The following is a 6,000-nucleotide window of genomic DNA, read 5'->3' as shown; positions in this document are numbered from 1 at the left end:
TGGGCCATGAAGAAATGCAAAACCTGAGCCAACCAATAAGAAGTAATGAGATCAAAGTTTTAATATAAAGTCAAAGAAAGCCAGAGATCTGAGGGCTTCACTGCTGAAATTTACCAAACATTTAAAGAAAAATGAATGCCAATCCCACTCAAACTATTCAGAAAAATAGAGGATGATGGAATACTTTCAAACTTATTCTGTGAGGTCAGTATTGCCCTGATACCAAAACCAAAGACACACACAAAAAAGGAAACCCCAGGCCAATATCACCAATGAACATTAATGCAAAAATCCTAAAAAAAAAAAACAGTACTAGCAATCCAAATTCAACAAGACATTAAAAAGAGCATTTATCGTTACCAAGTGGTTTATCCCAGGGATGCAAGGATGGTTCAATGTATGCAAATTAATCAATGTGATACAGCATATCAACAGAATAAAGGACAAAAACCAATGATCATTTCACTTGATGCTGAAAAAACATTTGATAAAATTCAACATCCCTCCACGATAAATCCTGAAAAAACTGCGTATAAAAGTAACATACCTCAACACAGTAAACAGACCCACAACTAGTATTATACTGAATGGGGAAAAATGGAAAACCTTTCCTCTAAGATCTGGAACAATGACAAGGATGCCCACTTTTACCACTGTCATTCAACATAGTACTGGAAGTCCTAGCTAGAGCAATTAGACAAGTGAAAGAAAGGGCATCCAAACTGGAAGTAAGAAGTCAAATTATCCTTGTTTTCAGATGATATAATCTTACATTTCAAAAAATCTAAAGACTCCACCAAGAAACTATTAGAGTTGATCAGCAAATTCGGTAAAGTTGTTGGATACAAAATCAACATACAAAAATCAGTAGTATTTCTACATGCCAATAGTGAACAATTTGAAAAAGAAATCTAGAAAGTAATCCCATTTACAATAGCTACAAGTAAAATAAGATACCTAGGAATAAATTTAACTAAATAATTGAAGATCTTTGCAATAAAAGTATAAAATACTGATGCAGGAAATTGAAGAGGACATGCAAAAAATGGAAAAGTATTCCATGATCATGAATTTGAAGAAACAATATTGTTAAAATGTCCATATTACCCAAGGCAATCTACAATGAATATACCTATGACATTCTTGACAGAAATAGAAGAAATAGTCCTAAAATTTATATAGAACTACAAAAGACCCACAATACCCAAAGCTATCCTGTGCAAAAAGAGCAAAACTGGTAGGTATATACCCAAACAGTCACACTGCTAGGTATATACCCAAAGAAAATGAAGCCAGTATACTGAAGAGATATAGTGCACTCACTCCCATATTTATTGCAGCAGTATTCACAACAGCCAAGTTTTAGAAGCAACCTAAGTGTCCATCAACAGATAAATGGATAAAGAAAATGTGATACTTATACATGATGGAGTACTATGCAACCATAAAAACAACGAAACCTTGTCATTTGCAACAGCATGGATGAAACTGGAGGTCACTATGTTAAGTGAAATAAGCCGGGCACAGAAAGACAAATATTGCAAGTTCTCACTTATTTGTGGGAGCTATAAAAGAAAAATAACTAAACTCATGGGGATAGAGAGTAGAATGATGGTTGCCCAAAGTTGGGAAGGGTAGCGGTGGTGGCACAGGTGGTAGGGGGCAAGTGGATATGGTTAATGGATACAAAAATATAGTTGATATAGTTAGATAGAATGAGTAAAATCTAGTATTTTGATAGCACAAAAGCACACTTAAAAATAACTAAGAGAGTATAGTTGGATTGTTTGTATCACAAAGAATAAATGCTTGAGGTGATATATACCCCATTTACCCTGATTTGATTATTTATTTATTTATTTTGACATGGAGTTTTGCTCTTGTTGCCCCAGCTGCAGTGCTATGGCACGATCTCGGCTCACCACAACCTCCACTTGCAGGTTCAAGTGATTCTCCTGCCTCAGCCTCCCGAGTAGCTGGGATTACAGGCATGCGCCACGGTGCCCGGCCATCTGATATGATTATTATGCGTTGTATCTCTATATCAGAATATCTCGTGTAACCCATAAATACATACACCTGGTATGTACCCACAGAAATTCAAAATAAAAAAGAATGCAGAGATAGGCTGAGTGAAAAAAGAAAATCCAGCAATATGCATTAAATATGAAGACACAGATTTTATGCAACAAAGGGAAAGGGAATGATATACCATGCTAACTCTAATAATAAGAAAGCTGGAGGGCCAGGCACAGTGGGGCACATGTGTAATCGCAGTACTTTGGGAGACAGAGGTGGGCGGATCACCTGAGGTCGGGAGTTCGAGACCAGCCTAATCAACATGGAGAAACTCCATCTCTACTAAAAATACAAAATTAGCCAGGTGTGGTGGTGCATGCCTGTAATCCCAGCTACTTGGGAGGCTGAGGCAGGAGAATCGCTTGAACCTAGGAGGCAGAGGTTGTGGTGGGCTGAGATCTTGCCATTGCACTCTGTCTAAAAAAAAAAAAAAATGCTGAAGTGGCTGGTGGCTGTATTAATATCATGCAAATTAGAGTTTGGAACAAAGAATATTATCTCAAATAAATAGAGACATTTCACAATGACAAAGAGACTAATTCATCAAGAAGACATTACAATTCTAAATGTATATGCTCTCAATAACAGAACTTTAAAATATATGAAACAAATTCTGACAGAATAGAAAGAAGAAAAAATGGATGAATTTACAATTAGAGTTTGAGACTTCAACATTCCTCTTTCAGTATTTGATATAACAAGTAGACAGAATGTAGATGTATATAGAAGAATTAAACAATATTTTCGGAGCGCCCTTCAAGATGGCCAAATAGGAACAGCTCCAGTCTGCAGCTCCCAGCGTGAATGATGCAGAACACGGGTGATTTCTGCATTTCCAACTGAGGTACCGGGTTCATCTCACTGGAACTTGTTGGACAGTGGGTGCAGCCCACGGAGGGTGAGCCGAAGCAGGGCAGGGCATAGCCTCACCCGGGAAGCACAAGGGGTCAGGGAATTCCCTTTCCTAGCCAAGGGAAGCCGTGACAGATGGTACCTCGAAAATCAGGACACTCCCACCCTAATGCTGTGCTTTTTCAATGGTCTTAGCAAATGGCACACCAGGAGATCATATCCCACACCTGGCTCGAAAGGTCCCAGGCCCACAGAGCCTTGCTCACTGCTAGCACAGCAGTGCGAGTTTGAACTGCAAGACTGCAGCGAGGCTGGGGGAGGGGCGTCTGCCATTGCTGAGGTTTGACTAGGTAAACAAAGCGGCCAGGAAGCTCAAGCTGGGTGATCCCACTGCAGCTCAAGTAGGCCTGCCTGCCTTTGTAGACTCTACCTCTGGGGGCAGGGCGTAGCTGAACAAAAGGCAGCAGAAACTTCTGCAGACTTAAACACCCCTGTCTGACAGCTTTGAAGAGAGTAGTGGTTCACCCTGCACAGGGTTTGAGATCTGAGAACGGACAGGCTGACTCCTCAAGTGGGTCCCTGACCCCCAAGTAGCCTAACTGGGAGACACCTCCCAGTAGGGACCGACTTACACCTCATACAGCCAGGTACCCCTCTGAGACGAAGCTTCTAGAGGAAGAATCAGGCAGCAACATTTGCTGTTCTGTAGTATTTGCTGTTCTGCAGCCTCCACTGGTGATACCCAGGCAAACAGCGTCTGGAGTGAACCTCCAGCAAACTCCAACAGACCTGCAGCTAAGGATCCTGACTGTTAGAAGGAAAACTAACAAACAGAAAGGAATAGCATCAACATCAACAAAAAGGATATCCACACCAAAACCCCATCTGTAGGTCACCATCATCAAAAACCAAAGGTGGATAAAACCACAAAGATGGGGAGAAACCAGAGCAGAAAAGCTGAAAATTATAAAAACCAGAGTGCCTCTTCTCCTCCGAAGGAACACAGCTCCTTGCCAGCAACGAAACAAAGCTGGACAGAGAATGACTTTGACGAATTGATAGAAATAGGCTTCAGAAGATCAGTAATAACAGACTTCTCCGAGCTAAAGGAGGATGTTCAAACCCATGGCAAAGAAGCTAAAAATCTTGAAAAAAGATTAGACAAATGGCTAACTAGAATAAACAGCATAGAGAAGACCTTAAATGACCTGACGGAGCTGAAAACCATGGCACAAGAACTACGTGACGTATGCACAAGCTTCAGTAGCCAATTCAATCAAGTGGAAGAAAGGGTATCAGTTATTGAAGATTAAATGAATGAAATGAAATGAAGTGAGAAGAGATGTTTAGAGAAAAATGAGTAAAAAGAAATGAACAAAACCTCCAAGAAATATGGGACTATGTGAAAAGACCAAATCTGTGTCTGAGTCATGTACCTGAAAGTGACAGGGAGAATGGAACCAAGTTGGAAAACACTCTTCAGGATATATCCAGGAGAACTTCCCCAATCTAGCAAGGCAGGCCAACATTCAAATTCTGGAAATACAGAGAATGCCACAAAGATACACCTCGAGAAGAGCAAGTCCAAGACACCTAATTGTCAGATTCACCAAGGTTGAAATGAAGGAAAAAATGTTAACGGTAGCCAGAGAGAAAGGTCAGGTTACACACAAAGGGCAGCCCATCACACTAACAGCGGACCTCTCAGCAGAAACTCTACAAGCCAGAAGAGAGTGGGGGCCAATATTCAACATTTTTAAAGAAAAGAATTTTCAACCCAGAATTTCATATCCAGCCAAACTAACCTTCATAAGTGAAGGAGAAATAAAATCCTTTACAGACAAGCAAATGCTGAGAGATTTTGTCACCACCAGGCCTGCCTTACAAGAGCTCTGGAAGGAAGCACTAAACATGGAAAGGAACAACTGGTACCAGTCACTGCAAAACATGCCAAATTGTAAAGACCATCGATGCTAGGAAGAAACTGCATCAACAAATGAGCAAAATAACCAGCTAACATAATAACGACAGGATCAAATTCATATATAACAATATTAACTTTAAATGTAAATGGGCTAAATGCCTCAATTAAAAGGCATAGACTGGCAAATTGGATAAAGAGTCAAGACCCATCAGTGTGCTGTATTCAGGAGACCCATCTCACGTGCAGAGACACACATAGGCTCAAAATAAAGGGATGGAGGAAGATCTACCAAACAAATGGAAAACAAAACAAAAAAAAAAAAAGCAGGGGTTGCAATCCTAGTCTCTGATAAAACAGACTTTAAACCAACAAAGATCAAAAGAGACAAAGAAGACCATTCCATAATGGTAAAGGGATCAATTCAACAAGAAGAGCTAACTATCCTAAATATATATGCACCCAATACAGGAGCACCCAGATACATAAAGCAAGTCCTGAGAGACCTACAAAGAGACTAAGAGTCCCACACAATAAAAATGATAACACCCCACTGTCAACATTAGACAGATCAATGAGACAGAAAGTTAACGAGGATATCCTGGACTTGAACTCAGCTCTGCCCCAAGCAGACCTAATAGACTTATACAGAACTCTCCAACCCAAATCAACAGAATATACATTCTTCTAAGCACCACGTCACACTTATTCTAAAATTGACCACATGTTTGGAAGTAAAGCACTACTCAGCAAATGTAAAAGAACAGAAATTATAATAAAATGTCTCTCAGACCACAGGGCAATCAAATTAGAATTCAGGATTAAGAAACTCACTCAAAACTGCACAACTACATGGAAACTGAACAACCTGCTCCTGAATGACTACTGGGTAAATAATGAAGTTTAGGCAAAAATAAATAAGTTATTTGAAACCTATGAGAATAAAGACACAATGTACCAGAATCTCTGGGACACCGCTAAAGCAGTGTTTAGAGGGAAATTTATAGCACTAAATGCCCACAGGAGAAAGTGGGAAAGATCTAAAATCAACACCCTAACATCACAATTAAAAGAACCAGAGAAGCAAGAGCACACAAATTCAAAAGCTAGCAGAAGACAAGAAATAACTAAGATCAGAGCAGAACTGA

This window comes from Macaca thibetana, chromosome 11 (assembly GCF_024542745.1).
Source record: "Macaca thibetana thibetana isolate TM-01 chromosome 11, ASM2454274v1, whole genome shotgun sequence".
Taxonomy (NCBI): domain Eukaryota; kingdom Metazoa; phylum Chordata; class Mammalia; order Primates; family Cercopithecidae; genus Macaca; species Macaca thibetana.
The sequence above is the reverse complement of the archived record's forward strand: the minus strand, read 5'-3'. Positions refer to the sequence as shown.